This window comes from Equus asinus, chromosome 6 (assembly GCF_041296235.1).
Source record: "Equus asinus isolate D_3611 breed Donkey chromosome 6, EquAss-T2T_v2, whole genome shotgun sequence".
In the NCBI taxonomy this organism is placed as follows: Eukaryota; Metazoa; Chordata; class Mammalia; order Perissodactyla; family Equidae; genus Equus; species Equus asinus.
Window position 1 is genome coordinate 67,578,089 of NC_091795.1, and position 13,972 is coordinate 67,592,060.

General features: G+C 47.6%; 1 long non-coding RNA gene and 1 pseudogene across 3 annotated transcripts in view; one reads left to right on the plus strand and one right to left on the minus strand.

The window, feature by feature from the left end:
• The window catches only part of LOC123286325 (uncharacterized), a 44,884-nt gene that overhangs the window by 19,826 nt on the left and 11,086 nt on the right, over positions 1 to 13,972 (plus strand). The window lies entirely within an intron of this gene.
• Positions 11,313 to 11,396, minus strand: LOC139045616 (U4 spliceosomal RNA; annotated as a pseudogene).

Below are 13,972 nucleotides of genomic sequence, written 5' to 3' on the forward strand. Positions count from 1 at the left end.
GTTGCAAATACTACAGTCTGGTCTACTGAGTACCTCTGAAGCACGACCCTTATCCAGGATCTATCCTGAGCCCTTGGCCCTTTTGTTGTAGGAATTTTCTGATTTCCCCTGCCCTCAACCTGCAGGACTTTTTCAAAGGATGACATAATTTGACTCAAAAATCATAATGCCAGAGACATTGTCCACAAAGAAAACTGTGCATTAGCCTTTTTCACATTAACTGGTCTGTTCCCCGACTTCTCTGAACCTCTGACCATGCCTCTTCCAGAGAGTCTGAGTCCTGGCCTGGAGGTGACCCCCTCAGAGACGACCCTGCTCAGAAAGGCACCTTGTCTCTGGGCCTGGAGGTCATTCGGGCCAGGTTGTGGCTCTAGGCAAGGAGCCAGAACTGTTTCCCCGGGTCATAACTAAGTTCTAATTATCCATCTCTCCTGCTAAATTATTATCCCTGTTTCATAGTCAGAAAAGTGGGCAGAGGGGTCAGCTCAAAATTAGAGTTGTACTTAAGGCAAAAACTTGAAGCGGCCACAGCAATTGCAATAATAGTGAATAGTTATTGAGCAGTTACTATTAAGTGAGCCTTATGTGAGGCACTCTGTATACATTATCTCATCCAATTATTACATCAACTTCATGAGATAAGTGCTATTATTATGCTTCTTTTACAGATGAGAAAACTGAGCTTATAGAAGTTAAATTATTTTCTTAAGGTCATACAGTTTCTAAATGGCAAAGCCAGGGTGTGCAGAGCCCAGGTGTTACTTGTGTCCTGTGCCCTTTGCTGCCTCTCTTGACCATTTGGAGACTTTATGAAGAAATTTGGAGGAGGTTGTTGGTGTTCCCAGAGAACTCCACCTTTGGGACACATGGAAGCCTTGAGAAGGCCAAATCTCAAGTATTTCTGAAAAAGTTGATCTTATGCGTGGCTTTTGGGCTGTGCTGGGTTGAGCTGCCTCCTGTTTAAAACAAAATATATTGATATTCAAGGAAAGATTTGTGGTTATAAATATAATTTCATTGATCAAGTTCATCATCATCTCTATGGATACTATTTTTAAAGGTAGTATGGATCCAGTATGGCATCCTTTGGCATGACAAACGAAGGTGATTTCTCTGGGCTTCAGTTTCCTTATTTGTAAATAAGGGGTTTGGACAATTGACCTCTACGATTTCTTCTGATTTTATGCTCAGATGTGTGCACACACATGTACTTAGAAGCCCATTTAAAGATCTGGAATCCCCTACGTGAGGCATCAGTCACATCCCACTGGCTCCAACAAAGTACAATTCTAGTTCCAGATGGCCAATAACCATTCAGGGCATGAGTTTCTCTGGAACAAACTTGCCATGGAGAAGGCCCAAGGGGAGAGGCACATGAAACCCAGAGTGCGGGGAAGCCAGAAGGACGATGTATTGTGGTTAATCCTGTGGCCTCAGGAGACCTTCTGTCCCAGAAAGGCGCCTCCTCACAAGACCTGTCAGAACTGATCTCACGCGCAGGTAAAGAAGGATCCAGGGCAGGAAGGATGGGCTTCGCTGGGCATGGTTTGCAGGATGAGAGAAAACTCTGCCGCAGTGTAGGAAGGACCAAGGGGGTAGTGGGAAGCCAAGTCAGTTATTGTCCAAACAATCCTGACACACAGGAGGTAAGAGAGAGAGAAAAAATTATTAGAATAATCTAATATGGGTCACAATCATGACATTCCAATTGGAGGCAAACTTTGATAGATTCATAACGATTGAAAAGTGTTTATTGCGTGGTCTGGAGGAGGTACTAGCAAACTACAGCCCATGGGCCAGATATGGCCTGTTGACCTTTTCTGTAAATACAGTTCACCGGCATGTACATCCATTCATTTATGTGTTGACTATGGCTGCTTTTGTGTTACAGTGGCAGAGTTGAGTAGTTGTGACAGAGATCGCACGGCGTACAAAGCCTGACATGTTTACTACCTGGTCCTTTATAGAAAAAGTTTACTGACCTCTGATGGAGAGAGAGGACACATTGTTCCAAGTCCTGGACCCACAACTTTGAATCCACACTAGCTTTTATAATTTACCTTTCAAAGTCTTAATTTCTGATCTGTGAAATGAGGAACTGTGTTACCAGGGCCAATGAACCACTTAACTCCCTAATTATGATAATTTATGATACTGAATACAATAATGAACGTGGAAAGGCCTGTTAAGCTGTAAAGAATTATACGAATGCTAAATAGCATTAGGACTGTTTTCGGAGTATTGGGAAAAAGTAAGGAGGCCAAGAAAGTTGTGTTTTCCTCACTAGAGGTAAAGAGGAAATAAATAATAAGTGATTGCCAAAGGGCACATGAGTCTTTTTATTGGTGTCTGTGAATGTATGGTTTTGAGGTGATCTAAGCTGGGTTATTAAAATTAAAGAGAAAGAAATAAAATCCACAGCCACCCTGAGGATGGACTGAAGAAATGTGTTAGGTGGGAGGGAGAGCAGGGTATTGTGGCAGTGAGAGGGGACAGAGGCACAGGCCTGAAGGAAGGCCTCCCACCTAGGAGCTGCGGAGTGTGGCTGGGGCAGGAATGGGAAGACGCATCCAGGAAATACTGCACGGGATAGCTTTATACTAACAATTATGCATTGTTTATCTGAACTTCAAATCTAGCGGGATATCTTGTATTTTCATTTGCTAAATCTGGCAACTCTCCCTTACCCTGTGTGGTTCTGGGGGGAGGGGCAATCACAGGGCTCCCCCTGGTCACAGAGCTTGTCTAGAGTCTAGGTCCTGAAACTCTGAATCTTAAGCAAAGATAAATAGGGCTGGAAGACAGTCAGAGCTGGTCATCTGATGGCAACATCCTAGAAAGACCTTCAGAGCAGTGCTGTTCTGTCCTTTCCTAGGCTTGTGCCTCAGCTTTTCTTCTAATTCTGCAAACCATGCCTTTCATTTCCAACCTGTCCCTTCCTGTTCCTTAAACCGGTCAGAGTTGGTTTCTGCTGTTTGCTGTCAAAGAACTGTAACCCATATATGTATATCAATACACCCAAGACAGAATCTAACAAATGGTGTGGGGATGGGTGGCTGGTAAAGGTGTGGACAGAGTGAGAAAGAGATTAGAGAAAGCTTTTTTAATGAGGATCTGGACATAAGCAGAGAGGAGCTGGGAAAGAGCACTCTGGACCCAGAATGTGGAGAGTGTTGACATTTGCTATAACATAAAGCACCAGGGAGCTACTAAGGGCTCTTACATATGGGCAGGAGGTGATAGAAACCACATTTGAGAGGCCAGCCCTGTAGCCTACTGGTTGAGTTCTGCAGGCTCCTTCTGAGGCCTGGGTTTGGATCCTGGGGTCAACCTCTAATGCTTGTCACAGGCCATGCTGTGGCGGTGGCCCACATACAAAAGAGAGGAAGATTGGCACAGATGTGAATCTTCTTGGATAAGGGTGAATCTTCTCAAAAAAAAAAAGACATTGGATTTAAAAAAATTATTCTCAAAGCTCGCTTTTAAGTGTTTTGCAGGGGTAAGCTGGCCCCAGCAAAGCTGGCTGGGGGCCTGTTCTCAGGGTCCACCTGATAGGCTGGGCTCTGGACCCTGGTGTGGGTGGGGTAGTGAAAATGGAGGGGAAGAAAAACGGTGAGAAGCAGCTCAGAGGAGACTCTGGATTTTAGTGACTTTCTGGTCACGGGGAACATCCAAGTGGGAGGAAGGAAGAGCTCCAAGTGGGTCATAAATCGCAATCACTCAGCCTTGGGGGGCTGCCGGGCCCCGCGGAGGCAGCGCAGCCCCGCGCGGAGCAGCAGCACGGCGGGAACGGAGCAGCTCGCAGGCCCGCTGTTCAAGCTGGCTGAGTCTCCCCCCGGGGGAGGGATGTGGTGAGAGTGGAGCCCATCCAGCAGAAAGTGACAGGGATGATTAAAGGGATGGAAAATCAGGCCCATGAAGAAAGGTTAAAGGGATTGCCGCTATTTAGCCTGGAGAAGAGAGGCGGCGACGTAATAGGTCCCTTCAAGTCCCTGCACGGTTATTAATAGACGCGTGCTGGGCAGCTGTCCCGCACATCCGGGGAAGACAGCACCCCCGAAGCCGGCCGGGCACCTCCGCCGCGCAGCAGGCGGGCGGACTCCCGGGGGAGGCAGAGGCATAATTATAAAGGCTCTTTTGTGGTCTCCCAACTGCCCTCTCCCCTCCTCTTTGTATTTGGCATCTGTCATTATGCCCCGCAAACCACAGCCAGGCCTCCTGACGGCACCAATATCTGCTTTCCTGCCGCCTCGGAAGGTAATGTGGCTATAAAATTGACGAGTTAGATAAATACCGGCACAAAGGGCGGACTGTGTCTAGCTCTGGGGAGCGTTCTCATTGGTCTCTCGCCCGGATTCGGATGAATCTCCCGTCTCCATCCTCCCTTCACTCCCGGCCTAGTCTGTTCCGTCTGGGCTCCTTCTGACTGGCTCCCCAGGAGTTCACATTTGCTCTGCCTCCCTGTCTAATTTGTCACTTTGGCAACTTGAGCGGTCTTCTATTTCTTCCCGGGTCAAATACGTTTCATTTCACTTTTCTCTTTTGTAAATGTGAAATTCTTCTCAGCAGGCCAGCCTCTTACTCTCTTGGCCAGGCTGCCACATCACACGACTGGGCCAGCAGGCCACAGCCTCTCCCGGAGGAGGTTGGGAGGCCCCTTTACCTAGCCCATGTCACATCCCTGCTGGGGTGAGTGACCCAGGGCCTAGGCATGTGGTGACTGTATTTTCTTGATGGACATGTAAGGGATATGGTCGTAGAAGGACTGTCAGTTATAAACCACGCATCCAGACACTTCAGAATTGGAGCTGGGTGAGGGGTGGGTTGGAGCAGAGGAGGAGACGAGATGGGGAATGGACCTTAGCTGGAATGTGCCACAAAAGTGATGGAATCTGGCTTTGAAAGAGTTCAGAACTAAAACTTGTTTGGTTACGGTTCCCTGTGTCCTGAAGGGAGCGTTTCGGTGACTTTCACTCTGCTGCTGGCATAGTCTCCTGAGTAGGTGAAAAGAACCCAGAGGACAGATTCTCGCCAAGAAGTTCCGTCAGGAAGCAGAGAGCTTAGACCCTAGACTTTAGACCCATCTGCCTTTATAGCCGTGACAGAAATCACATTCACTGCCTGGAGGCTCCCTCTCAGGTGTCCAAAGGAGTCAACGTGGATGGGGAAGGGGGACGGGGAGAGAAGCAGGCACGAAGGCTGCTCAGCCAAGGTCCCCGGACAAGCTGAGCCCCTCCCTAAACAAGAGTAAGTGCTCTGCCCCCCTCTCCCTGTGGCTGTGGGCACGTCCAGAGGGCAGGTCTCGCTTGTATTGACCCCTGTGGCAGCACAGGGAGGAGCACCCAGCTCACGGATGGGGCCCTGAGACTGGGCAGTTAGGCTGATGGGCCTCAGAACCAGGTGGAACTGCCCGCCATTCTCCAGACTTGACTGCCTCCTTTCTCCTCTGTGAAATGGGCCTGTCCGTGTGAGCTACCTTCACAGGCTGTTGTGGCTGAACATTGAATAGCACAGTGCACACCGTGCTCAGCACTCCTGGCACAGAGTGGAGACTCCACACACGTTAGCTACCAGTGTAGTAATTTATTCTCAATATGATCTGCTGAATGGAACTGCTGGAGCGAAAGAAAGGCTGTGAGCGGGAAGCACTGGACTTCTGACACCTGATCATTCCTCATTTTAATACCACTCCCTGTCCCCAACATTAGCCCCCTGCGGGTCCTGACCGTGGCCAGCCTGGGAGGGACCCGCCAGCCTAGCTTCCCTTTAACATTTGTTTGTGGCTCTCTCTCTCTTTGATTCTTCTCCTTCCTCCTTCTCATAAACAAAGAGTAAGGCCCGAGAATCCTCGGTTCTGCAAGGAGGCGTGCCCATCTCTGTGCTGGATTCAGCTGGAAAAATCAGAACAATTACCATTATTTTCGGTTCCCAGACCTTGAATGTGTCAGGCTTCAGGTTCACTTCCTACATCTCTCCCGTCGCCCGGATCTGCAAGTAATTTAACCTTGTTTTCATAGAGCGCAAAGACGTTCCGCTTGTTTACACTGGAGACAAATTTTCCTCAATTGACGCAATCCTATTGATTAAATAATGACTTTCTTCCTCATTTAAAGGTAATTTCGGTTGGTATCATGACATGGAGGAGGGAAGTGAATGCCTTTTCTGTCCTGCTGTATGAAGGGCAGGCTGTGAGGGCTGAGACCCACCGCTCCGGGCAGGGCCTTCTCGTTTTTCTCACCTGTTTGAGGGAGCCTCCACAGGCGGTTGCCTGAGGCTGGTGCCAGGAGCCTCTGAGGAGGTTGGCTAAACATGGGCAGATCTTGATTAGGGACATTAAAGAGCCTGTATTTACTCGGGAATGGACGTTGGGGCAGAGTAGATGCTCTTTTGTTTTAAAAATGGCTTTGAGGGGGTTGAGGGGTTAGTGAAATGGGTGAAGGGATTCAAAAGGCACAAACTTCCAGTTATAAAATATATGTCAGGGGGATGTAATGTACAGCATGGCGCTATAGTTGATAATATTGTATTGCATATTTGAAAGATGCTGAGAGACTAAATCATAAAAGTTCTCATCACAGGAAAAAAAATGTTTATAACCACGTATGGGGAGTGAGCTTAACTAGACTTACTGTGGTCATCGTTTTACAATATATACACATATTGAATCAGAATGTTGTACACCTGAAACCAATATAATGTTATATGTCAATTATACCTCAATTTAAAAAAATGGATTTGATTTGCTTTCAAGGTTATTAACATCTAATAAACTCGGACCTGCACATAAATGGTTTTTCAAGGTCACATCACATGATAGTTGGGACACGTCATTTGAGCCAATAATTTAACATCAAAGGGAAAGGAAGTGTGCGCATCAGGAAGGCTAGTGAGAACAGCACATGCAGGAGACACACCAAGATGGGGGGTTGGTCAATAGAGGCCAGGTGCTCTTGGCTAAGTCCCTTAACTTCATCCACTCCAGATTCCTCATCTGTAAAACAGGGGGGTTTGGCTCAGATGGTTTCTCACCCTGAGGAGGGTTTGGCCCTTTATCCTTGAATGTTCTGTGATACAAGGAAATCTGGAGACTTTGTTATTATTTGCTTGCATTCCAGGTCCTTCCACTGTGTGTTCCAGTAAGGCGAAGTCCGGAGGATGACATCTGAGAGGATGGGACCTCGCTCCCATTGTCTTTCTGTGAAGTCAGGGCAATGCGTTCTGTGGATAATGCCAGTTAGAACTAGCTAGATACAACCATATATTCTACAGGGGAACGTATATTATGCAGTGATTTAAAAAGTAATTTAGAAAACCTTTGTAATTACTTGGGAATGTATCTCCAAAAGCAAATGGGAGCTAGATGGTAATAAGAGAAAATGATTGCTGACATTTTTTGGGTATTTTCTGTGGCAGGCATTTCCAAGCGTTCTTTAATTTTCTCTACCAGGGATTGGCGAGCATTTTTTGTAAAGAGCCAGATAGTAAATATTGAAGGCTTGTGGGCTATAACGTCTCTGTGGCAACTATTCAATTTTGGTGTTGTAGCAGAAAAGCAGACATAGGCAATATGTAAACCAATGTTCATGGCTATGTTCCAATAAAACTTTATTTATGGACACTGAAATTTGAATTTCATATGGTTCTCATGTCACAAAATATTCTTCTTTTGATTTTTTCCAACCATTTAAAATGTAAAAGCCATTCTTAGCTCACAGGCGTTTATAAAAACAAGGCAGCAAGCCAGATTTGGCCCATGGGCCATAGTTTGCTGACCTCTGTTCTTTACTACAAGCCTTTAAGGGAGGAACTATTTTACAGATGAGAAAATCAACCCTTAATGAGGCTCACTAACTTGTCCAGGTTGACAAGTCAGAAGCAGTCAAGCTGGACTATAATCCAAAAGGCCAGACTTAAGAGCTTGAACTTTTAACACCTACACTTCAGGGACAGCCAATTAGAGCGCTGGAACGTAGGGCACTTTGCTCCCTCCGACTTTGGTTTCACATAGTTACAAAACTGTCCTTTTAATCATTATTATTTTTTTCACGGTAGTTTAGATTTAAAACGTTAGAGCAAGACTAGTCTCTCACGAGACCGGGAGACACCTGGCTGGCTTAGGTGTCACATGGGACAATGGATCAAAAGGGGACTGAGTAGGCGGGAGAGGGAGATGGGCAAACAAAGAGTCAGTTCTGTGAGCATCGGGATCCAGGGGGAGGCCTGGCCACGCGTGTCCGATGAGTTTGGCATGAGGGCCAGCTGAGCTCCTTGGGATGGAGAGAGTTGAGGCTGAGGGAGGAAGGGAGAGTCTGCCACGCCTCCACTGCCTCCCATTCTTGTTCATGAAGATGATACATCTTGGAGAGTTGACTGATACTTCCTGTGGACAGGCCTTGTCTCCAGAGCCAAACTGTCACCTCCTGGGGAGGCCTGTGTCGTCTTCTCCTGTCCTCTACACACTTGAGTGGTCTGGGCATATGGGGATGCTGAGTGAGTGAGGTCTTCCAAGTCCAGAACAGAGCGCTTCAGGAAGTTGTGAGCTGCCTGCTGCTGGGAGTGTTTGGGGATGCTCACTGTCAGTGGACGCTGGCATAGAGGACCTCCAGGGGTGGGAGGTGAGAGTGGGCAAGGAGACTGTACCCACCCATGTGATAAACATTTGCCAAGTATCTAATGTGTGTTGAATCCAAAGCCAGGAGGCTCCACAATATTTTATTTCCTTTGATTCTTATAACTGACTTCTGAGAGAGGTATTGTGGTCCCATGAGATAGATGAAGAAACTGAGGCTCAGAAGAGCTTGTCATTTTCCTCAGAGGATGCAGCAAAGGGCAGAAGAGTCAGTCAAGTCTGCTCTGTGCCTCCCCTCACAGGCTCTTCCCTTGGGCTCAGAGTAATAGGATGCAGTTCTCTCTCTGACCCTTGCTAGTTGTGTGGCTTGAACAAGTTACTGACCTCTCTGAGTTTCAGTTTCTTCATCTGTTTAAGGGTTATACCTACTTTTGAGGGTTGTCATGAAACTAAAAGTGGTATCATATGAAGGTGCCTAAAACAGCACTAGGCACGGAGCAGGTTACACGCACCGTCGCTTTCTTCCTTCTGCTTCAAGATGATGTGGTTTTGTGAAGTTGACTGAATAATCAGTCTTACTCAGTTTGGGGTTTTCAGGGCTTAGGTGAAAGCCGGGCATGGAGCAGACACTTAATAAATATTGGTCGAATGAATGGATACACAATGCTTCTATCTATTGATGCCAGCCGTCTGGATACTTAGACACTTCTAAATGGATGGATTCTTGACTTTTTGTATAAATGTTGGATGTCATCCTAGACTATAAGCAGCAAAAATGATCCAAAACATATAAATATGAATACAGTCAGGTCTTACTGACGCAGCTTCATTAGGAGAAATTGTGAATCAGTGAAAGTCTGCCTCGGGCTGTATTTAAAGAAAGGTGATTTGTTATTTTCAAATAACTCCAGCTACGTCATCAGGTTTATTTATTTATCCCCCATCCATCCATTCATCCAATCACTCAACAGTGGCCTAGAGGGGCTCTTGGGGCCTCGTTTAATAAACAAGGAAGAAAGATTATCTGGAGTATGTCGGTTATTTGTAGATAAATAGAAGCTTCCAAACTGCTTATGGGAGCTTGGAAACTGTTTGTTCTCAAGGGTTTGAGACATTCCTCCAATATCCTGCGTGCACTGTTTCTGTGCACCATCTCTGAAGAATCCTCACGCTAACATACAGTCATATTCTTATCTGTTAAAGGGGTGGGAATGCTGAGTGTATCTGTCTGTTGCATGTAAGTGTGTCTGAAGAGCAAGTGTTAACACAGGGGCCTGGTTCCCAAGCACGGGAGTCTCATTCTTAATGTTGAAAACAACATATGGACTTATGGAAGTAAAAATCCTTTGAACTGGATGAGGCTAGGACATGATTCTTGGAATCAAAAGATGGGTGGAAGACCTTTTTTTTTTTTGATAATTCAGGCACACGGTAATACCTTCAGGTCTATTGAAACGTACATGGCCATTTAGTCCTCTACTGAATGATTCCAGGTTTCAATGCTCTGGGGACTCCTATTTGTGTGGTTTTTACTACCCCATGTCCTACTTTAATGATCACTTTTGCACTTCTCAGTACATCTATCACCAGCAGGTCAGCACGGTTTTCTGATTTGTTTGCGGCTACTAATATTCCATGGGTTAAAAAAAAAAAGTGTAATAATAATAACAAAAACAAAAGAAACAAAAACCTGGAAGGTCAGCCTGTTAGAACTATTTGTGAAACAAGAGTTAAAAGAATCTGAATGAGTCGTAGGGGCTTTTCAGTGAGCAAGTGGCATGAACTTTGGACCAGACTTTGTGATGTCTACATGGGCTGTTTGGGGGCCTTTTCTACAGGCTTGTTCTTGATTGTAAGCTGGAGAAGTGATTTCAGGATTGGTGAGACACTACTGCATGTATGTCTTACCGTGGCCACCTCAAGGCGTCCCTCTGAGGGAGGGATGTGGCTTCATTTCCTGGAGGAGGGGATTGAAACAGCAATGTGTGGGCAATGGTTCTCTGTGAGGCAGGACCTCCAGGACTAGGCTGAATGAAATGATGGGGTGGGGTGTTTATTTGAAATCAGCCACATTGGCTACTCACCTATCAGAACTTTGATACTAATTTTTGATAATTTTATCAGAGCTGCTTATTTCTTGACCTCTTTCAAGGACTTTCTGGAAAATTCTGGTGTCAGAAAAGGAGCACTCAGTTAGGAGTCAAGAGTGAAGAGTTGCAGACTAGATCTAGCTCTGTGAGGTTGCTTAACCTCTCTGAACCCTGATTATAAAATATAGGGGCTTTGGTTAAACCTGACACGTGCTAGGATCCCTCTAATGAAACCCTGTGTATCTTTGATTTTCTCTGAGCGGTAGGGCTGACCATCTTCAGGGCTGGGGGAAAGTGGTTGTGAAAGGACAGCCTGTCTTCCTGTGGGAAGTAGCTGGGTAGCCAGGCTGTCCCTGGAGTACCACGGCATCATAGCTTCTCTGCCACAAGATGGACTTATACCAGTGACCTCCTACACCCTCCCTCAGCATGTGCCTGGGGTTCTGGGAGGACCAGGATGGCATGGGAGGGGGCATCATCTCTTCAGGTCCATGCTTCATTCCCCTCAGCATCCCCCTCTGTCTCTGCCTTTATCCTCCTCAGCCTCTCTCAGCTGGAGCCACCGGCAGGCATGTCCCATTCTGCAGCCAATTCTGACCAAGGCAGGAAATGGATGTGGAGCCTCAGTCTGCCACTGGAGAGAGGAGAGGGCTGGAATTCGGTCTCATGTTTTCAATCAGTAACAATCGTGCCTTGGTTAAACCTCAGAGGCGACGGTGCTACCACTGCTCAAAGCTGAAGTAACTCGTGTTCTTCAGATGTGGGATCTAGAGGCTTAGGCACGACTCACAGGCTCCTGGGTGCCTTCCTCCTGCTCTCAAGTCTCCTTTGCTCAAATCCAAATGAGGATTGGGTGTGTCAGAGGCAGCCCGACTGCTGGGCAGCCCTCAACTTCCAGAATTTCCCCATTACATCCCCATCCCCCAGTGGCGTCGGCAGTGATTCCCAAATCCACGATCTGACCATAGTCTTGTCTAGTGATCCAGACCATGCGTCTCTTACTTGAGCCTTGGTTTGAGGCTGGGGGCCTCCCCAAGGTGCAGCAGCCTGCTGGACGAGATCCCATGGGACAGCTCAGGGTTCCACCCGTGCCTGGACTCTGCTGGTGTTTCCGATTGTCTCAGTGGGGCCAGACCGTTAGTTGTCGCCTGCAAGAACCACACCTGAGTTTGTCTTGTGTGGCTCAGCACTGTCACAAGAGTGGACTCAGAGCCTAGAACAATTAACACAGAGTCCCAACACACTTGGTTCTTTAAGCCTGCCTCTTTCATGCCCCTAGAAAAGCAAGGGCAGATCAACAAATGCCTTTTGCAAGAATGTCTGAGTTTGTGGAGGAACCATCTTGAGATGTGATTTAGACTTGGGAGGGCCAGGTCTCCCTAAAATCTTCTCAAGAGACATCAATGGACCTGAACTGTAACTAATATCTGCTAAGCCATAATCTTGGAAAAGGTAATATGAGGAAGGTTGTAGAGATGAGAGCTTTTGGTGTCTGAGGAGCAGAACTGAAAACGGAGAAGCCAAGGAGGGTATAGAATTTGTCAGGATGTCTGCCCAGAGGCGAATAAGTGCTGATTCTAGACAACAGGTGCTGGGCCTCAGACAGAGGGGAACAGGGGTTGCTGCAAATGGCCCTAGGAGCATGCAATGCCCGGGCTCAGATTCTGTGCTCTTAAGTGTAAATCCCAGCAACGGCTGGCCACAGTGTGTCCCTCTGCCTCTCCTCTGGGGTTCACTGTGGGTGGACACCTGATGCTCTGGCTTACCTTTTCAGTTCTCTCAGAGTTTCCCATTTGATAAGGAGAGCCAGGGTGAGCACTTCCCTCCTGGATGTGCTGGGGAATACAGAACTTTGGAGCATGCAAAGAGGACCCTGGCAATCAGCCAGGTCCTCTGCCTGTGCCAACCCCATCAGCAACCTGCAGTCAGAGGTGCCTTCCTCCCCCACCCACACAGCACCTGGCTTCAAACATGGGGAACAGAGTTGGGCTGCAAATTTTGGGGGCTTCTTCACTTCCCCCAGTGCCTCCAGCATGCCCATGGCTGCCTGGCCAGGCTACTGTTGTCACTCTCAGGAAGAGGTTCACAGGGGAGGGTCCCTCTGGTGTCCTCTGATACAACCACTAGGGGCCCAAGAGAGGAGCTCTTAAGCCTTAAGGAAGAGTCTGGGAGTTAGAGGGCATGAGGGAGGGAGTGAAGCCCACTTGAGGTTCTGAGAACCTTTTTCCCGTTGAGTCTCTGCCTGCCCCAGGGCTGTTAATGGGGCAGCAGCGCCCCCTGGTGGCCACCATCTCTGGGATCTCCTCCACTGTGCCCACCTCCATGCTTTTCCACTTCTTCCCCAGATGGGAACCTTCTCTCCCTGGGGCCCCCACTCCTTATGCTCACCTGCCCACAGTTCTTTCCTTCTATCCTCTTCTTTCATCGATTCCCTTCCCTTTTTCTTTTGGCAGAACTCAGCTTTGTTTTTGTAAACCTCGCTGCAGAAAACCATCCTGTAGGGCTGAGATAGATTAACAATAAGGCTTTGATGGGATTTCATAGCGTGACAAGTTAGCACTGTCCAGGGGTTCACCTGGTATGGAGCAATATATTTCTTTAAATGTATCGTTTGTCTTTCAAATATCCTCCATTCCACTCTAACCCTAAAGAACTGCAATGTACTGAATGCCTAGTCTGTGCCAGTCTCCTGTTGGGGATTTACTCCAAGCCTCGTTTTACTCCTGGTCAGAGGCACCAAATTTGTGTTGGGGAGGAGAAGGAAGACTGTGGTAGGATGTGGGTGCAGCTGGATCTCCGGCCTGCCCTGTCCCGAACTCCCTCTAACTTGTGCTAGTCACGATGAGCCGGCTGTCTTCAGTCTCAGAGCAGGGGGCCCTTGAGCTCGGCCGCCTCATTCCGTAAGGTGGATAAAGAGCAGCTGCCCCAGTGGAGTTCCACATCTTGGGCATCGGTCAGTTTGTCTGTCTCGCCCCTGCCTCAGCCACTGCAGGGTCCTGGCTTTTCACTGTTTACCATCCAGCTGCAGGGCATGGTGAGGGGTGTGTGTTGGGGAGGCGGGGGAGCACCCACTCTCAGGAGGGCAGAATAGGAGTCCCCCTCCCACCCCAAATGGGCCCCAAGTAGGGGCTAAAGGCAATACTTAAAAGTCAGAAGCCTTTTATTTTCGTAAAAAGGAAAAGGCTAAAATATTCAAATAAAAATGAGCTTATAACAGTGTGAAAAACTCTTGGTCTGAGTCTCTGTCCTGACACAGAGAAGCTCTCATGTCCTGCCCCGTGCCTAATTTCCCCATCTGCACCGAGGCTGGAAT